The following is a 21293-nucleotide window of genomic DNA, read 5'->3' as shown; positions in this document are numbered from 1 at the left end:
ACCCGACCCAGACTCGGAGCCACTCAGCTCCACAGTCACCTCCTCGCTGCACAGCCCAGCGCCACGCCTAACCATGGCGATGACGACCACAGAAGCAGCCACTGTCCACACCCGCCGTGGGGCTGCTCCCCAGGAGACCCCTGGGCCACCTCTCAGAACTAGGTCAACGGCACCTGTGCCGTTCACAACCGCCTCCGAGCGCCCACCAGGACGCGCCTGGCGCCGTCTTTACACACTGCTACGTTAGCTCCTCAGGATGTCTGTGCACCTGCGCTCCTGGTGTCCACGCTGCCATCTGGGGAAACTCTGGCCCAGAAAAGGGAGGCACCTCACCCATGCTCCCAGTGGGGCGCTGGCACCCGTGCTCCCAGCTGCCTGGCAGCTGGGCCTCTCTTGGTGGCAGCTACTCCAGACGCCGATCCAGCCTCTGTGCCGCTGTGACACTCAGGGACCTATCACACTGCCGTACGCCTCTCAGGCACACACTACACAAAACCACCTGTCTAGTCAGAGGGATGAGGTCACAGGGAAGCCGCCGCCACCCACCCAGGAGGTCAGCCACAGAGAGGCCCAGCCCGTGCCAGTCTCGGGGTCAGCAGGGTCCCCATCTGCTTGACTGCCTTCAGAGTCAGCTGCCTGTCCCTGGGACCACGCCTGCTCCCGAAGCAGCCCCCGCCTGGCCACCCTGGCCCCAGACAGACCTGGCCCCCACACCCACTGACTCAGCAGAGTGAAGGCCCGGCTCTGCCCTGACCCCAGGACACAGCAGAGACAAAGGTCAAAAGCACACCCCTCAGGGAGGGGACGGGAGGGTGGACAAGCACACGGACGTGAGCCCACGCCAGGGCACAGAGACGGGGAAGGGGCACGGCTTTGGGCATAGCCGGCCGGCACCACCCATGCAGGACACACGCATCTGCTCGAAGCGCAAATCCTCCTCCTCTTTCATGGTCTTCTCTGAACAACCGACAGAAACTTGAAAAGGCACCCATGGGAGGAGGGTCTGGCTCCCATCTACCTCTTCGGGGGGGGTCCCTCACTCCCCGGGCCCACAGTGGGCACCAGCGACTCAACCACTGGGCACCGGTCGTGCCTCTTCCACCAGTGCTCAGTCTTACATGTGCCATGCCCACCCCAGAGGACAGCACGGGGCTCTGCCCACCACCTCCCAGCCACATCCAAAACCACGGTGAGCTCAGGATATACACCAGGGCCCTGCCAGCAGGGCAGCCCCTTCCCCTACAGAGGGAACCTGAAGGAATCCCACCGGCCACCACAGACCCAGAGGGTCTGGAAAGCAGAGAAGCAGCCCTGACCCTGGGTGCCAGGAGCACAGATGCCCCAGGGAGAAGGCATGGCCACGGTCAGGCAGAGGTGACCTGGGACACGGTGGTGATGTGCTTAGACTCTCGGGGACCAGCGCACCTGGCTGCCCATGCACCGCAGGGCCCGGGGTGTGACGCAGCAGCACGCGGTGGGGGGTGGGGGTGACGGCCGGTGTCTGCGGCTGCGTCACGCTCGGGCGTCGCTCAGGCGTCACTCTGGCGCCAGCGTCTGTGTCATGCCAGTGGGGTCAGGAGGCAAACGAGTGTGGAGCAGGGAATCCAGGGCAGGGCTTTTTATAGGCAGGAAAGAGAGAGGCCAAACCAGGCCCTAAGAAAAGTGATGCTGCAGCTCCAGAAACGAATCCAAGACCAAGAGAGCCAGGAGAGAAGCCGGATGGCAAAAGCCACGGCAGACACCTCAGAACAGCCAGCGCCCGAGGTTCACGGAGCGGGGACTGCTGCCTCCCCACTGCCGGCAAGCACCACGTGGCTCCCCATGCACCTTCACGGGGAGGGGGACGAGCTGAGACCAGGAAGCCGAGGGCACCCCTGGTCACCGTGCTGGGTGCAGCAGGACTGGAACCTCAACCCTTCCGGCTCCCGTCCGAGACAGGCAGGTGGGGGGCCTCCTGGGCAGGGGAGGGCTCTGAGGTTGTGCATCAGATAGAACGTTCCAGAGACAAGCAGGTTCCCAAGGGACGTGGCTGCGCTAGGACACGACAAACAGCAGGGTCACCCAAAGAGGGGTGGCAGGTGCCGTGGCCGAGCCATGGGAGCAAACACGTGTGTCGGGTGGCACTGCCTCCGCCCCGGGCCCAGCGCTGCTGATGGCCACAGATGTCCACGTCAATGCCAGGATTCTCTGGACGCATCCCGTCCCCTGCCCGCCAAGGGCAGTTCCAAGCACAGGCGGGGTCAGGCTGCAGGGAGGAGGCACGGACGTCGCAGGTCCTCTGAGAGGCACTGGGGTTCCTCAGGGCTCTTCCACGGGCCTCCCTCTTCTCAGCCCTCCATGGTTGGGGGCAGAGGCGGGGCTGAAGTCCCAGCTCAGCGTGTACAGGTCCCAGGGGCCCTGCACCAATGGCCACCCAGACACCTTGACCTTTGAGGAGGGCACCGGCCACAGCAGTGAGCAGTGACTGTCACCAGGGCCATTTCCAGGGAGACTGGCTTAGCAGCCCCCAGCCCCAGTCAAAGAGACCCGTCCCTGCCTTTCGTCTTCCAGAGAAGTGGACACTGGGCCAGGCCCAGTGGCGAGGTCAGATGGGCCACAGCCAAGTCACAGCATCCCCGAGTCCCCGTACAAAGCAGGGTCGGGCAGAAAAAGGCACACACCCCCTCCCCACACACACCCAGGCCGTCTGACCTGCCCCAGGGCGGCCAGAGGACACTGGCCTCCCGCAAAGAGCCAGGCTGGGGCCAGGCGGTGAGGGGTGGCAGATGGGCCGCAGGAAGACCAGGAGGCAGCGAGGCCGGCAAGGCCCACGCTCCACACCTGACCTCACCACACCCCTGGCGTCCACCAGGAGGAGGCGCTTTTCTGGGCAGTGGTGCAGCTGACGGGGGTCTCGCCACCTGCCCCCTCTCCCACCAGGGCTCTCGGGGCTAAAGCTGCAGCCCTGTCCTCACAGGCACCAACTTTTCTCTTGACGTCCTGTTGAAAATCACCCATCATGTGGCATCTCTGGGCACCTCGGCCTTGTGAGTGTGTAGTGGGGGAGGTGGGCTGTCTCAGGCCTGGAAGCTGACACTGTGGAGGCACCTGAGGTCTGGGCCCTGATGCCAAAGACAAGGAGATGTCTCCACTGGGACTGGAATTCAGAGCCAGCCGCTAGCTGGGCCCACTAAGCCGTGGGTGACCTGAGACCCTCAGTGTCTTCTGGCCCACAGGGGACCCCCACCCCTCTTCCCGAGCCCTGTCCCCAGGGCCCTCCCTGCTCACTCTGAAGACCAGGGCCTCCAGCTGCCTCGGATACACCATCCTCTAATGCTTAAAAATAATTAAATTTAAAAGCTCCCATTGTACAAAAACAGACCAGCTACAATCCACGAATACATTACGTGTGTTTCGTTCACTTCCAAGATCAACGTCTTCAAGAGCAACGAATTCATGTCTTAAACAAACCCACAGAGTGTCAAGTCCACCTGGCCCCACTGCTCCTTCTAAAATCTAAAAGCTAAGAAAGCGAGGGCGCTTTCCCTTTGCCTGGGGTCTATCCTGGTCGGGGCCCAGCGGTAGCTCTGAATATGGGGGAGGGCGCTGCTGAGCCCCGGCCGTTTCAGACACAGCTGGTGCTGAGCTGCACACTTTGCTCCCAGCTGGGGTGTCCCCACCCTCCCTGGGCACCAGGACACCCTGAGGCAGGACCAGTGGGCTCCGTCCTGCCATGGGCTTCTCTTGGGCGGGGTTTCCCTACAAAGCGGCAAGGGCTGCCCTCAGCTTCACGTGGAGCCCACAGGGTCCCCAGCCTCCTCCTCTGATCAAGGATTCACCTCATGTAGAAAGACAGGCGGAGGCGGGTGAGAGGATGAAGCCCTGGGAAGGGGCCAGGGCCAAGGGAGTGGCTGCCACGGCCAGAGTATCTGGGGAGGAACTCAACGCCTGCCGGTCCCTCCTATCTCACGCTGCGGCCGCACGGGTCTCACAGATTCGTCCACCGGCTCCTGGGGTCAGGCCATTCACCGTCTGTTACGATGCTTCTGCTCTACACAAGTCTTCTCCTTAACGAATTTTTATAAAGATTTATGAAGATTTGGATGATACCAAAGAAAGTAGAAGAAACAATCGCCCACAACTCCGTGGCCAGCGTCACGTAGGGGTCGTGGGATGCGCGTCTGTCCTCCTGCTGCCTCCTGCTCCTCCCACCTGGTAATCAGTGGGTCTGCACATAAGAGGTAGGATCAATTCACACGGCGTGCGCCTGTCAACCGCCCCCCAGGACAACGCAGCCACAGAAACAAGGAACTCAGTTACAAAACGGGCAAAGGACCCGAGCAGACGTTTCTCCAAAGCCGACGCACGAGTGGCCACAGGCACGGGAGGCTCAACATCACCGACCACGGGGAGAGGCAAACTAGACCCACACTGCACCACCTTGCCCCAGGAGGACGGCCGGAAACAGCAAGTGAGCCGTGTCAGCCAGACGCAGAGATGTCGCAGCTCCGTGTGCCGCGGTGGGAGTGTAGAGGTTCCGCTGCAAGGCGTGAACAAACTCTGGCGACCAGGGTGCACACGGGAATGTACTTTACTGAATTACGCACTTAGCAATGGTTACAATGGTGAATTTTATGTCATGAGTATTTTACCGCAATTAGAAAACAAACAGGCCAGGCGTGGTGGCTCACGCCTGTAATCCCACCACTTTGGGAGGCCGAGATGGGTGGATCACCTGAGGTCAGGAGTTCAAGACCAGCCAGGCCAACATGGTGAAACCCGTCTCTACTAAAAATACAAAAATTAGCCAGACATGGTGGTGGGCACCTGTGATCCCAGCTGCTCTCGAGGCCTAGTGAGGAGAAGAGCTTGAAACCGGGAGGCAGAGGTTGCAGTGAACTGAGATTGCGCCACTGCACTCCAGCCTGGGTAACAAGAGCGAGAGTCCATCTCAAAACAAACAAACAGACGAAAACTACAGTGGGCCCAGTTCTCTGACTGGGTTATTAAAGTACATCTACACGAAGGTACGTATGGCGGTTTTAAAACATGGTATTTAAACATGTGTTCAATAATCTGCTTAGATCATAATGCCAAGAAAACGGAGTTTCCAGAAGTTCCACAGAGAGAGCTCAATTAATGTGGTCAAATCATCTGCGTGGGAAAAAGTCTGAAAATACGTAAACCAAATGTTAAAACCGAAAACCCGCACCCAGGATCCATGGCCTCCCAGATCGGAGGGTTCCCCCCACCCTGGAGCTGGTTTTCTCCCAGACACCCTGGCCGCTGCTCCCAGGGCACCCACGCCAGGTGCCAGGAGCAAAACCACACACGTGGCGCAGGAGGGGCACGTGGCCACGGGAGGACGCCGGGCTTCATTCCTACGCGTTCATGGGGCCTCCTTGGAGAAGCACCTGTGTTTCTTCAAAACCATCCCAGGGTGGGCTCTGACCCCAGGGACGGGCAGACTTTAGGGGCCTTAAGCTCCTAGAAGGAGGAGCTGAGGTGAGGGACATCTGGCCCGGGTGGCGTCCCCTTGGTGGTGAGACGACCAGCAGCGTCCTGAGGGGACACAGGGCACGGGCCCTGGCAGTGCTGAGACCATGCCCCTCGGTCAGCAGGGCCCTCGGAACAGGTGCCCCCAGCCGCTACAAAACCGTGGGTGCAGAGGGGGCCGCGGGCCCCTTCTAGAGGGGAGCTGGGTGCAGCTAGCCGCAAGGACTGGGGACTGGGGGCCATGGGAAGCCCCTGCCAAGGTGTAGCCCCCAGGGGCTCAGCATGAGCACAATTGAACCCACCCAGAATTCAGGCCGCCGCCTTGACCCGGGAGCTCAGAACATGCCCTTCTTTACACATGGGGCACTGCAGATGTAACGAGTTAAGTGAGAGAGGTCATCACAGCCGGCTCTATCCGAAACAACTGCTGTCCCCACAACAGAGGGAAACGCGGACACGGCCACACGAGGAGGAAGGCCCCGGTGGAGGCAGCGACAGCTCCGCCAGCCCAGGGGCCCGGCCCGGCTCCTCATGGCCTCCGGGAAGCACCCCGCGGAAACCAGGCTCTCGGAGAAGCCAGGGCCGCCGCGCACAGTGAGAGAAGCCGGGAGAGAAGCTGGGGCCGCCATGCACAGTGAGAGAAGCCGAGAGAAAAGCCGGGAGAGAAGCCGGGGCCGCCGCACACACCGACAGAACCGGCTTCGATTGCATGAGCCGCCATCTATGGCTCGTTGCCACAGCAGTCCCTGAACTGTGACCCGAATGTTCACCTCCCGCCGAAGTCACACGATGAAACCCTCACCCACCGCGAAGGCGTCAGGAGGCAAGGCCTTGGGGAGGGCTGAAGTGGTGAGGGGGCCTTCCGGAATGGGATGATTAGTTCCTTTCAAAGGGACCCCCAGAGGGTTCGCTCGTCGCCACCTGAAGACTCTGAGCAGACTCGTCTATGAACCCGTCCTCGTCAGGAGCCAAAGCTGCCGGCACCCTGCTTGGCGTCCCGCCTCCAGCACTGCCAGCGATCGGGGTCCTCGTGAGGTCTTCCCACAGAGGCCGAGGCAAATGCACGCAGACCTGGAGGAGCAGACGCGCCCCGACTCCCACCCTCAAGCCCTCCTGGCTCTGAGCACCCTCACGCCCACACCTCCATCTCCACGTTTCTGCCAGCGCAGCCCCCAGAAGTAGAGACCTCCGGGTCCTCTCTCATCGGCTTCCGCCATCGCCCGGCGGAACTCTGCTCAGGGACCTCGGGAACAGGGTAGTGAGTTCTAAAACCAGGACTGACCCTGGCTAAGGAGGAAACTTCGGTAAGCTCTGCGTTTTAAAAAGAAACAGTACGTCTGGAACCGAACCGACACAGTTGTGACTGTAGTTATTCGCTGATGACAGGGAGGAATTCTAACCTCGTGTCATCAGTATTTTCTACAAAAACCCACACACATATAAACCAGAAGGAAATTTAAAACAAAACGCTCTCAGAAAACACAACAAGTGACATGCTCTCCAGGAAGTACAGCTGCGAGCAATTTTGACTTTTTTGACTTCCTGCTGTATGTTTCAATGCCCTGTAGTCCACACGTGCTGCTTTTACAGCCAGAAACACTGACTCCTGTTTTTTAAGAGCTGGGGATCTTACTATGTTGCCCAGGGTGGTCTCGAACTCCTGGTTCAAGTGACCCTCTCACCTTGGCCTCCCGAAGCTCGAGGGGATGACAGGTGAGGCCCCTGAGTGCCCCCGACACTACTTCCAGGTGCTTCCGCCACGACCCGAGATGCGCTGAGCCCCAGCTGGAGCCTGGGAGGGGCCTCCCGCAGACAAGCTGTGCACGCATGACCTGGGCGTGGTTGGGCTCCGAGGCTCCCACAGCCTGACCTAGAAAGGAGAGGTGACATTCCACACCGTAGATGGTGTCTACGGGAAAACTCTGTCTCATCCTGGAGCCCAGGCTCCGGGACCTCCGGAAGCCGCTCTGGGCGTGGGAAGGCGAGGCCAAATCACATGGCAGCCACTCGCCAGGGCCGTCTTCACTCCAGGACCTGAGGACATTCAGCAAATGTTCACGGAGCCCTGCTGGATCCCAGACACCGTTTTCAGCCCTAAGGATGCAACTGGGGTCCCGGGAAGCCGACAGAAAGGGGCAGCTCTGAACTGAGACTGCAGGGGAGGAACGCGGAGGAGGAGGGAGAGGCGTGCAGACCCCATGGGGCGTGCCAGCCGGGTGTGGGGGGACGGGGCAGAGCTGTGCCTCCTCTCGGGTGGGCTGGGCGGCATCATCCAGGTGAGGGAGGCAGAGCCTGGGCCAGGTGGGTGAGGACACTGCCGAGTGACCTTCCTAAAGTTACACGAGTGGGAAACTGTGAAACCAAAACCCCAACTCTGGCAGCATCCAGCCCCGAGGCCCCCGCCCCACACGGCAGAGAGAGAAAGCCACTATTCAGGACGGTCTCTGCGCCATCAGAACAAAGGCCCCCTTCACTGAGTGTCCAGCAGCCTGCACGTGCCAGGCACCAGCAGCCTATCCTTCACGCCCGTCCCAGCGTCCCCAGCCTCGAGGCCATGCTTCCCTGGGTGCGGGCAGTGACCTGCCTGGCTCCCGAGGGCCTGGACACTGCCCTCAGTACCCAGAAGGCCAGACGCTGGGCCTCCTCAGTGGCCTCCAGGGACTCCTTTCCAGGGTTGGGCATTTTTTCTTACTGGGCATCCAGTTAGGGGATCAGGAAGGTTTTAAACCGCCGCCCCACCAAAGGCGATTTCAGAGCAAAACCACGTGCTCTTCATTCCCTCGCGCCACGTCTTCCCGGTGGCATCTACACATACCACTGAAGGATCCTGCCACACGCCACTGGGCAACACACCACCAAATGTTCCGGGTGATGAGATATGAGCAAGTTAACGCAGAAATAAGGACGTCACGAAAAACCCTTCAGAGCAAGGGTTTCATGTGACTCTGCCAGGCACCGCCGGACACCATCCACAGCTGTGGCACGGTGCTGCCACGGTGAGCTGTGGCCCTGTAAGCCACGATGCCTCACAACCCAATGGTAAGTAAAATAAACAAGAATGGGGGCCGGGCGCAGCAGCTCAAGCCTGTAATCCCAGCACTTTGGGAGGCCAAGGAGGGCGGATCACTTGAGTCAGGAGTTCGGGACCAGCCTGGCCGACATGGTGAAACCCCACTTCTACTAAAAATACAAAAATTAGCCCGGTGTGGTGGTGTGTGCCTATAATTCCAGCTACTCAGGAGGCTGAGGTGGGAGAATCACTTGAACCCAGGAGGCGGCGGTTGCAGTGAGCCGAGATCACACCACCACATTCCAGCCTGGGTGACAGAGCAAGACTCCATCTCAGAAAAAAAAAAAAAAAAAGGAATGGGAAAATACACTAAAATCAAATGCAAACAGAAATAAATACACTCAACAACTATCACAGCACAGCATAACCAACAGAGGAACCAAGTTAACTTCTAGAAGCTGCTCTCCAAGGGCTCGGGCGTGCGGGGGGAGGTACTCTGAGGACAAGAGGATGCTCAGGAGCCCTGACCTGGCTGGGTCTGCTGCTCTGGTGATGGAGGCCGCGGCTCTGACACCGTCTCATCCGCATTTGAAGCCACAGCACATGAGTGAACAGACCCACGCTGTGCAGATGGAGACCCCATTCAGAAGGAGAGAAGGAGCCTGCGGCTCTGGGAGCCACCGCCGGAACTCCAGATCGAATCCCCACACAGCCCCGGCCCACCACCCACTGAGCACAGCCCCCCCGGCATCTGGGAGCAGCAGGCAGGTTGGTTTCTAAAGCCTACCCTCCTCCAAAGGAAGCCGAGCTCCGTGGAGAAACGGCCAGGTCCAAGCTAGAGTGGAAAGGGCCGCAGGGACGCAGAGCCTGCTGCCGGGAAGCGAGCAGCATACAAAACCTGATGAAGATGGGGCGTCGCGGGGGAAGCCGCTCACCGAGGCCCCGCCAGCCAAACCTGGGAGGACCAGAGCCTCATGATGAAGAATGACAGAAATAGATGATTACAGGCCAGGCGCGCAGGCTCACACCTGTAATCCCAGCACTTTGGGAGGCTAAGGCGGGAGTTCAAGAACAGCCTGGGCAAAATGGAGAAACCCCATCTCTAGTAAAATACAAAAATTAGCCAGGTGTGGTGCCTTGCGCCTGTAGTCCCAGCTACTTGGGAGGCTGAGATGGGAGAATTGCTTGAACCCAGGAGGTGGAGGTTGCAGTGAGCAGAGATTGCGCCACTGCACTCTAGCCTGGTGACAGAGCGAGACCCCGTCTCAGTTTTTAAAGAGTGGATGACAAACTCAGTTTTTAGAAAATCCTTGAGTTCGCATTAGGATCAAGATTCCTTCAAACAGGGAGGGGAGAAGAGACAGCTCTTTCTTGTAGGACAATGGAGAAGGGAACAAGAGAAAGAGAAAAGGGCCGCTCTGCCCTGGCGCAGCAAGGCCGCGGGCTGGCCACACCCACCGCGAGTGCAGCCCTGCCTGTGAGCGGGAAGCTGGGCCAGGGCCCCCAGGTCCTCAGCTGCTCCAGCACAGGCTGCACGGGCTCTGAGCCGGCACCTTCAGAGGATGCGGGTGGTGAAAAATGCAATCAGCAAACGCCAGGCTTGGCAAGAGGCCCCACGTGTGGCCACCAGTCTGGGCTTTGGCCCCAGTCCTACCGGGAGGGAAAGTCAAGCCCGGTGACTGGCGGGCCGAAGACCCCAGGTGAGGAGGAAGACGGTCAAGAGACTGGAGGCGCATTCTGAAGGTCTGGTAGCACAGGGTGCAAAGCTGCTGGCTCAGGGCCAGCTCCTGCTCTAGGACCTTCTGTGTGCTGCCAGCTTCACGCCCACGCCAGGTAGGGCTGATGGCGCAACGTGTCCTGGAAAAGTGGCTGAAGGTGTCGGAGAGCCGTGCAGTCCTTGTCTTCCCTTTAAGTAAATACGCACCCAACTGCCTCTCCATCTCCTCACCCAGCTGGCAGAGGCCTTGCCCCCTACCCACAGAGCCACAGGAACGGCAGGGACAGGGCACCTCGTCGGCCATGTCGGGGTGGGCATGGCCCGCCTACCTTCTGGGCCTGACTCACATCTTGTCCCACTCTGTCGCCCAGGCTGGACTGAAGTGGCATAATCTCAGCTCACTGTAGCCCTGAACTCCTGAGCTCAGGCAATCCTCCCACCTCAGCCCCACCGAGGAGCTGGAACTGCAGGTGTGAGCCACCACACCCAGCTAATTTTTATAGTTTTTGTAGAGACGGGTTCTGCCATGTTGCCCAGGCTGGTCTCGAACTCCTGGGCTCCGGCGATCCACCTGCCTCAGCCTCCCGAAGGGCTGGGATGACAGGTGTGAGCCACCGTGCCCGGCTGACCCCAGAGCTGATCCCCACTGGCTGACAAGGTGCAGCCACACACACCTGAAGCTGGGCATCCCCGGGGGGCTGGCGCTGAGAGCTGGTGGGCTCAGAATGCCTCTGTGCCCCGCTCACCCCCATCCACAGTCCAGGGGAGACCAGGGCAGGGTGAGCGCACGGGGCTGCAGGTGGGGGTGGGGGGCGGGCACAGGGATGCCCATCTGTGAGCCGGCCAGCAGGGCATGTGTTATGCCATATGGCGAAGCGGCGGGAATCAGCCGAGGCCAGTGAGGCCCAGGGATGCCTGGGGGTCCCGAAGACCCCGCAGGGGAGCCGTGATGCCAGCTATGCCATAATCCTGAGGGGTGGCACCTGCCTTCTTCACACTCGCTCTTGCACGCGCGCAGAAGGGAATTTTCCACGGCACTTTGGAAGACCTGCATAACCCAGTGAAGCAACATTTCCAACTGCTAACATGTATTTCGTTTTGTTATTTTTTTGTTTTTCGTGGTTTTTTTTAGACAAAGTTTCGCTCTGTTGCCCAGGCTGCAGTGCAACGTGCAATCTTGGCTCACTGCAACCTCTACCTCCCAGATTCAAGGCGATGCTCGTGCCTCAGACTCCCGAGTAGCTGGGATTACAGGCGCCCACCACCACGCCCAACTAATTTTTGTATTTTTAGTAGTGACAGGTTTTGCCATGTTGGCCAGGCTGGTCTTGAACTCCTGACCTCAGGTGATCCGCCCACCCTGGCCTCCCAAAGTGCAGGGATTACAGGCGTGAGCCACGGCGCCCGGCCCACATGTGATTTTTAAAACACACACGTGGGTAATAAACACAGAGAGGCAGTGGCTTTTTAATGAGCTGCAGGAAAATGGCACCAATACGGTTCAGATTCTACGTTTCGACTGACATTTAGGAAACGACCACGTGTCGAGTTTTAGAGAAGTATCAAAGAAGAATGCCCACGTTTACCAGAGAAAGCTGTGAAAACACCCCAGCCTTCTCACGCACTGGATTTTTCTCATACTCCAAGCCAACACCACAGCAGCCTCAACGAAGAGGCAGGTGTCAGGCTGGGCCGTCTTCTGCTCGGCCACATGCAAAAATGTTGCCACACTCTAGCTGATTTTTTTTGTTTGGGAAAATAGTCATTTTTCATTAAAACGGTATGATTAATGTTAACAGACAGTGGGTTTATTTTAGAATTAATCTCATGAATCATAAATTAATTAGAGTTAATGAAAAAGAAATATTCCTTGTTCTAAATTTTCAGTACAGTTGACACTGGCAGCTACAGCCCTTTACCCAAAAGCTCTTTGAGGACCTCAATAATTTTTGTGAACGTGGGAGGGGGGTCCTGAGACCACTGGCTGAACTCGGAGCTGGAATCAGAGACTGGTAAGCAGGGGACAGAGGCTGCAGGGACGGAGAGGCAGGGAGTAGCTCCATCCGGACAGACACAGAGGCAGCTGCATCCCCTCGAACCAACCCTCCTCCCACAACATCCCTGCACCCCCAGGGGCTCCGAGCGTGCTCCACCCAGTGAACCAAACGCTCTGGGGCCAGCCACATGGGAAACGCTAAAGATATGTGTTTGAAAATTTGGACCAAGGTATTTAAAACTGATCTCAACTGCATGGCCGCCCTAAATGTAACTTCCTGTTCAGACCTATCAGGACACGAGGAGGGGGATGGGGGCACCGGAGGTGTGGACACCTGCTGCCCGAGGTCACCCCCTCCACCGTCTCCCTGCTACCGGATCCTGAGTGCCACGTGAAGGAGGACAGGTGCCCTCAGAGCTGCCCCCGGATGCTCAGGCAAGGAACCAAATGGAACCAGGTCCCCTGACATCCTCCACCTCCAGGGGAAGGCTGGGCGGGGGGACCAACTCTTGGAAGCAGCCCGTGTGCACCCTTGCCCAGCTCCACCTGCAGTGACCCCTCCCCTTTGGTGGCCTAAAATCGACCGTGGCGGGAGCATTTACACCAGGGAAATCGATGGAGCGACAAATCCAGTGTCGTTTGATCCTCACAGAGCAGGCAGCAGCACAGCGCCACCCACGCCACAAAACAAGTTGCTAAGAACAGCTGCGTGATCTGACATTCACGAATGAAATTTCAGTCCTTACGCAAAATCGATTCTCTCTGTTGCCCAAGGTAACAAACACATAAAACCCAGCAGACCTCACTCTGTCTACGGCAGACGGATAGCCGGCAGCTTGAAAGAGGTGATTTACCTCCGGCAGCCACGAGCTTCTGCATGTGTGATCACGCCGGCGGAGAGCCACCCAGGTCCCGCTGGGGCCTGCCCATCCCTCTCGCCAGACACACAGCCCTGGAGCAGGGAAAGGGCGCACACGACAGGCGGGATAAAGCGGGTGACGCTGCCAAGGGCTGCAAAGAACACGTCTGGCACCTCTGACTACGTCCAACCTCAGACAGCCACGTGGAAAGACGCTCAGGCGCCTTATGGTCACGACTGTGAGCTGCTGAGTCCCACACGATCCCTATGCAGAGCCAGGGCTGCTGACCCCACAGCACTGCTGACTCAGCTGGGAGAAGAGTACAGGGCGGTACAGCCCCTCTGCTGCCCCCACATCACCACGAAGCCCAGTCCAGGCACAGTGAAGTCCCTTCTCCCCTCCCCACCTCGACCCAGCACCACCTGGGTGCGACCCTGGAGCTCTGGTTGCGGCACCAATCATGTTCCGGGGCCAAAACCCCACACTGGGATCTGCAGTCCTGGGACATCCTGGCCACACAGGCCCCTTCTGGGGGTCCTTGCCCACAGCCCAGACTCCCTGAGACCCACCTTAGGACCTGGGACCTGCTCCCTGCAGCCTGCCCCCTCCTGCCAGAGACCACTCAACACCAGTACCCACCGCCAACTCGCCCAGTGTCTGGCCTCATCGCTGCCCCAACAGCCGTCCTGCAAGAGCCCCAGTGCCCAAAGCTGGAACAATCTGAGCAGCAAAGTAAGCGAGACAGTGTCGAATTCTAACCCAAAGTACAAAATTGACACCTGCGAGTCCACACAGACAGAAGTGATTAAATAATCAACGGGAGGACACACGTGCAAATCCTGCGCAAAACTCGACACAGCGTACACAGCTCCCAACCTGAGGTGCGGGCCGCGCACGCCTCACTCAGCAGAGAGAGGATAGCACTGGGGAAGAGGCACAGGCCAGCGGGCACCGACAAACACACGGCGGCAATTGACACTGAGGCCAACACGGACAAACACACGGCGGCAGGTGACAGAGGCCAACACGCACCGACAAACACACGGCTGCAGGTGACAGAGGCCAACACGGACATACACACGGCGGCAGGTGACAGTGGCCAACACGGACAAACACACGGCGGCAGGTGACAGAGGCCAACACAGACATACACACGGCGGCAGGTGACAGAGGCCAACACGCACCAACAAACACATGGCAGCAGGTGACAGAGGCCAACACGGACATACACACGGCGGCAGGTGACAGAGGCCAACACGGACAAACACACGGCGGCAGGTGACAGAGGCCAACACGGACAAACACACGGCGGCAGGTGACAGAGGCCAACACGGACAAACACACGGCGGCAGGTGACAGAGGCCAAAACGGACAAACACACAACGGCAGGTGACAGAGGCCAACACGGGAAAACACACAGCGGCAGGTGACAGAGGCCAACACACACCGACAAACACATGGCGGCAGGTGACAGAGGCCAACAAGGACATACACACGGCGGCAGGTGACAGAGGCCAACACGCACCGACAAACACATGGTGGCAGGTGACAGAGGCCAACACGCACCGACAAACACACGGCAGCAGGTGACAGAGGCCAACACGGACATACACACGGCGGCAGGTGACAGAGGCCAACACGGACAAACACACGGCGGCAGGTGACAGAGGCCAACATGGACAAACACACAACGGCAGGTGACAGAGGCCAACACGGAAAAACACACAGCGGCAGGTGACAGAGGCCAACACGCATCGACAAACACACGGCAGCAGGTGACAGAGGCCAACACGGACATATACACGGCGGCAGGTGACAGAGGCCAACACGGACATACACACGGCGGCAGGTGACAGAGGCCAACAGGGATATACACACGGCGGCAGGTGACAGAGGCCAACACGCAGCGACAAACACACGGCGGCAGGTGACAGAAGCCAACACGGACATACACACGGCGGCAGGTGACAGAGGCCAACACGCACCGACAAACACACGGCGGCAGGTGACAGAAGCCAACACGGACATACACACGGCGGCAGGTGACAGAGGCCAACACGCACCGACAAACACACGGCGGCAGGTGACAGAAGCCAACACGGACATACACACGGCGGCAGGTGACAGAGGCCAACACGTACCGACAAACACACGGCGGCAGGTGACAGAAGCCAACACGCACCGACAAACACACAGCGGCAGGTGACAGAAGCCAACACGGACATACACACGGCGGCAGGTGACAGAGGCCAACACGCACCGACAAACACACGGCGGCAGGTGACAGAGGCCAACATGCACCAACACACGGCGGCAGGTGACAGAGGCCAACACGCACCGACAAACACACGGCGGCAGGTGACAGAAGCCAACACAGACATACACACGGCGGCAGGTGACAGAGGCCAACACGGACATACACACGGCGGCAGGTGACAGAGGCCAACACGGACATACACACGGCGGCAGGTGACAGAGGCCAACACGCACCGACAAACACACGCGGCAGGTGACAGAGGCCAACACGCACCGACAAACACACGCGGCAGGTGACAGAGGCCAACACGCACCGACAAACACACGCGGCAGGTGACAGAGGCCAACACGGACAAACACACGGCGGCAGGTGACAGAGGCCAACACGCACCGACAAACACACGGCGGCAGGTGACAGAGGCCAACACGCACCTACAAACACACGGCGGCAGGTGACAGAGGCCAACACGCACCTACAAACACACGGCGGCAGGTGACAGAGGCCAACACGCACCGACAAACACACGGCGGCAGGTGACAGAGGCCAACATGCACCAACACACGGCGGCAGGTGACAGAGGCCAACACACACCGACAAACACACGGCGGCAGGTGACAGAGGCCAACACGGACATACACACGGCGGCAGGTGACAGAGGCCGACACGCACCGACAAACACACGGCGGCAGGTGACAGAGGCCAACGCTGACAAACACACGGCGGCAGGTGACAGAGGCCAACACGCACCGACAAACACACGGCGGCAGGTGACAGAGGCCAACATGCACCAACACACGGCGGCAGGTGACAGAGGCCAACACGCACCGACAAACACACGGCGGCAGGTGACAGAGGCCAACACGGACATACACACGGCGGCAGGTGACAGAGGCCAACACGGACATACACACGGCGGCAGGTGACAGAGGCCAACACGGACATACACACGGCGGCAGGTGACAGAGGCCAACACGCACCGACAAACACACGCGGCAGGTGACAGAGGCCAACACGCACCGACAAACACACGCGGCAGGTGACAGAGGCCAACACGCACCAACACACGGCGGCTGGTGACAGAGGCCAACACGCACCGACAAACACGGCGGCAGGTGACGTGCAAAGCCAACATGGATGCGTGTGTGGAGGGTGTGGACCTGGACCTGGAGCGAGACAAGGAGGCTTCACCTCCGTGCCCTTCCTCCCAAAGCCCGGAGCCCCAGTCCTTTGGAAAAAAACACGCGGCAAACCCCAGTGAAGGGATATCCTACAAAGCACCTGACCAGCCCACCTTAAAACTCCTAAGGTCATCGAAAACAAGGCAAGTCTGACAGACTGTCACAGTGACAGGCGACTAAGGAGATGTGATGGGGAAGTGCCACGTGGGGCCCTGGACGGAATCCCGGGACAGAGGGGCACAAGGGGATACTGAGGCGAGTGGAATGAAGCCTTAGCTGGAGAGGCACCCAGATAGGCTGAGTAACTCACCTGTCGTGCTGACCAGGAGGGAACGGAAAACGCCCATGTGCTACTCCTGGTCTTGATTTTTCTATAAATCCAAGACCATTCCAAAAACTGGTCTTCCCAACACTTCACTGAACGAGGGGGTGACAACCAAACTCACCAGGGCCGAGCATTTGAAAATCACCCCCAGGCCGCATGGTGGGGCCAGCATCAAGGAAAAACCTTTGCCCTCCTTAAAACTCTGCCCTGAACCCTCCGGCCCCTGAGGATGCAGAGGGGTGGGACGTGCTGGTTCACACCTGCCATGTCCATGTGCACCGCCACGTCCACGTGCACTGCCACATGCACACATCGCCACGTCCACTGCCACATCCACGCACGCTGTCCCCACCTACAACACCTTCTCCAACTCTGGTTTCCCACATACTTTAGCTTTCGGAAGGTGTCATCGCAACAGTTTCCAGGTAGACACAGCAGCATGAACATGTCAATGACCAACCCTCCCTCCCAAGACCAAAGAAAAACTCCAACAAACCCAAAACAGCAGAAGGGGGGCTGGGCAGCAACACCCTGGGACCTGGAAGGCAGAGGGCCCCGTGGCCACCAGAAGACTGCACTGGGCCAAACCCCAAAGAAGGGTTCAGAGTCAAAAGCTCCAGGTAGCGAGAAAGTTGGGGGGCCCACCATGCAGGGTCCTAGTCACTGAGGAGTTGATCCCCAGATGCCCTGCCTCACCCAAGACAGCCCGGGAACAAGAGGGCTTCCAGGGGTGGCAGTCTCCTTACCCAGGCACAAGACGCCTGGCCCTCCCAGGCAAGACACTCCCCGGGGACTTCCGCCACCACCGGCTCCGTCGTGCCCCACAAGTCAATGTAGGCAGACAAACAAGGGTCGCCAGGGGCCGAGGAGGCCACAAAGGCCAGGACAAACAGAAAAAAGGACCCTCGGTGGGAACAGCCAAGTACAAGGCCAAAGGTAACACCGAAAGGAGCCGTGATTACCAGCCGCCGCCAGCACACACCCTCCCACTGTGTGCCACGATCAGCAGCAGCCAGGGTGCCAGTGCTGTGGCTTAGTTACTGACTCATCCTGTGACAGCCTCGGGAGCCAAGCCTTTTACCATCATGCCCACTTACAAGGGGGGTCTGAGACAAGGTGGACAGTGTGGTGGCCGAGGTCACACGGCTGCTGAGTGGCAGAGCTGGGTCCTGACCACACGGCTTCAGGCCCCAGGGCATGTGGCAAATAGCGTGGGCTCAGGCCTGGCCCTTGGGGTTTGAGTCTCTACCCAAACTGTGTGATTTTGGGAAATTTCTTGACCTCTCTGTGCTTCAGGTGCTGTTCTTTCCCCATAATGAAGAAAACTATGGTGCCTACCCCACAGGGAACTGAGAAGATGACAGGAGTTCACACACAGGAAGCCTGGCAGCCACAGATGTGCCAGGCACTGCTCAACTGCCACATGATACCACGGTGCCTCTCGGCCGGGATGAATAAGCCCAGAGGAGAAGTGCGATGTGCCTTTAATACACAAGGGCAGGACACTCCGCCTTAAAAAGGCACCTTCAAAGAACGAAAAAGAGCTCCTGGAAATTAAAAGATAAGAACGGGAACAAGGTGACAAACCTAACAGATGGTCTGGACAGGAAAGCCTGAAGGTAGCTCCTAGAACATAAGAAATGGAAAAGAGAGAAGAGAATTAAAGGACCAGCCTGGGAGGACCAACAAATATCAGTGTCACCTCTAAAACACAGTCAGAGAAGGGGACTCAGCCATGTGATACATAACTGGGTATAAAGCTCCCCACATCCAACTGTCACAAGTTCCTAGCACAAGAGACAAAGAAGGTCCCACGGAAAGGAACATTATCATGAAACTTGGGAACCCTGAAGACAAAAGACTATAAAAGACTTTCAGGAGAAAAAAAAAATCGAAACGGCACCTGACTTCTCGGCCACATAAGAAGCCAGAAGACAATGACGCAATCCCTTCAAAATGCAAAGGGAAAATTCTTTCCAATACAGAATTACATACCTAGCTAAACTATCCTTAAGTGTGTGGCCGGAGGAAAAGCATTTTCCAACTAGATCCCCCAAACTGGCCTCCCACACTGTCTTTCTCAGAAAGCTGCCGGAGGAGTCTTAACTGGAGATTAAGCCAAGAAAGAGGAAGACAGGGAGCCAGAGATCAAGACTGTAGGCACAGGACAGAGGAGGGGGCTGCTCCCAGCTCGGGCACAGGGAAGCCTCACAGCATGTGGAGTGGGGGCCTGGGTGCACCAGGAGGGAGGGGACGCAGGCATCGCGGGGAGCTGCCCCTCTGCTGTGAAGAGGAAACTGGACTAAATTAGAGACAGGACTTCTAGGAAATCGATTTAAACAATGACGATGTATTAACTCCAAGGAAAACCAAAAGTTGTGCAAACAAGGGAACGCAATCCTGGTGGCTCATGAGTATTCACACCACAATTAGGTAAACACTCAGTGATTAAAAACAATAAATCGTGACATAACTCCGTTGGAAGGAGGGAAGAAGGAAGGAGGAGATGAGATGATGTGTCCCACAGAAAGTGGGGAAGTAACATCCTACACGGAAAACTCTAGAAATAGCAACAGAAATGTGTTATTTAGAAACGTGGAAATAAATGTCAAGAAGAAGCTGCTAAGTGATCCCCTCCAGGGAGTGGGAGCTGGAGCACCAGGGGCACTAGGGACACCTGTTCTCTTTCTGTAAGGCCCACAGGACCATCAACACCTTCAAACAGAAAAGATCTAAAATTCAAAATAAGATTTTACATATAAAAATAATGTACAATGCAAACTTTACACACAAGCAGTTATCAAGGGCAACAATGCAACTTCCTGACCAGCACAAGACGCCAGGCCTGGCCTGTCTAAACCTGACGTGACTTCATGGGATTCTTTCAACAGTCGAGGTTCACTAAGGAGCAGAGGAAGCCACCCGGGCGGCAATGGGGCTGAGCTGCCAGTCTGCCCTGGGGCCCCACAGCCCCTTTGGACACAGGGCGGCTCTGTCTTGCAGTCAGTGAAATGTTTTCAAACTTCCCAAAGAAGAGACACTAAAGGAGAAAATTCCAGAAAAACAAGACACACTCAAAATTCAAAGAAAACATCAAGTCAGGGCCCCTCCCGCCCACCAGAGCCCGTGCAGACGCTCCCGTGTGCCCAGTACGTGAGCATGGAGGAAACAAAGCCCGAGCGGCGCCCCAGCCCCCTGTCAGAGGCGCTCACGGCACCACGGGAACCACAGCAGCATCAACTTGGGGTCTCCCCTCTCCCGACTGTGACTCTCTCTCGGGGGCAACAGCAGACCTGCCAGCCCACCAAGGCTGCCCGGTGATGGCGGACTCGCTGGTTCTCCTGGAGGCCTCAGAGACACGAGGGAGAAGCAGCCAGTCCTGAGCGGAGGGTGCCCTCCTTCATGTGTTCAGGATCATTCTAGAAATGAGCCGCCAGCCCCGATGCACAGAGCGGGGCTCTGCCACAGCAGCTCCTGTATGAGCCACTGCCGCCACTTTGTGACCAAAAGCAAGCGGAACGCTGGACGACCAGTGGGTGCAGGTGGCGTCTTTGGAATAAAGTTTTTTTTCTTTTTTGAGATGGAGTCTCGCTCTGTCACCCAGGCCGGAGTGCAGCGGTGCCATCTCGACTCACCGCAACCTCCACCTCCCGGGTTCAAGCGATTCTCCTGCCTCAGCCTCCCGAATGGTTGGGATTACAGGCGCACACCGCCACGATGCCTGGCTAATTTTTCTATTTTTAGTAAAGATGGGGGTCTCACCATGTTTGCCAGGCTGGTTTCAAACTCCTGACCTCAGGGGATCCTCCACCTTGGCCTCCAAAGTGCTGGGAGGCGTGAGTTACTGTGCCTGGCCTGAACAAAGCTTTCTCTAGCCTTTGCAATAAAAGGACAAACGTCTCTGGAGGCCCTGCTTCGTGCCGGCCCCAGGGCTGGGGGATGGGGACATGAAGGTTGGTGGGAGCGGTGGCCGCACAGTCCATTCCCCCTGCCATGTGAGTGGCAGGGAGATCGCCAGGGAGTGAGTGGGCACCGGGAGACCAGAGCTGCCGACCCCACACGCGAGCACCACGAGCAGCCCAGCAAGGCACTGTTTCTGGTTTTTCGGGCGTCATCACGCTCTCCCACAGGCTTGCCCTCGATGGCATCAGGCACCCCCTCAGCCCTGGCCCCAAGCAGCCCATTCAGGGCCTGGCCCTGCGACAGCTCCCTGCCTGGCTCCGGGGAAAAGCTCTGTGCCAGCACGGAGAGGACGGCTACCCCACACTTTGAGATCCTCAGCAGAGGCTGGTGCCCGACCCCATGGTCAGCCCCCTGCCCTGACGGTTCAACTGCATGCGCCCAGCTGAGTCCTCGGTGATCAATGTCCAGCAGATGAGATGCAGCCCCAACCGTGACACACGGGAGAACAGGCCACAAGCATGGGAACTTCTGAGGATGCTCAGTGGGCGTCCCCATCGGGGCCACCGACAGCC

General features: G+C 58.3%; 1 protein-coding gene across 6 annotated transcripts in view; it reads right to left on the bottom strand.

The window, feature by feature from the left end:
- Window positions 1–21293, bottom strand: part of PRKCZ (protein kinase C zeta) — a 131646-nt gene that overhangs the window by 83931 nt on the left and 26422 nt on the right. The gene's annotated exons all lie outside the window — the stretch shown is intronic.

This window comes from Aotus nancymaae, unplaced genomic scaffold, assembly GCF_030222135.1.
Source record: "Aotus nancymaae isolate 86718 unplaced genomic scaffold, 86718_ANA_hifiasm-v0.15.2.pri h1tg000250l, whole genome shotgun sequence".
Lineage (NCBI taxonomy): Eukaryota > Metazoa > Chordata > Mammalia > Primates > Aotidae > Aotus > Aotus nancymaae.
Note: the sequence above shows the minus strand (reverse complement) of the source record. Positions and strands in the feature narration are given on the sequence as shown.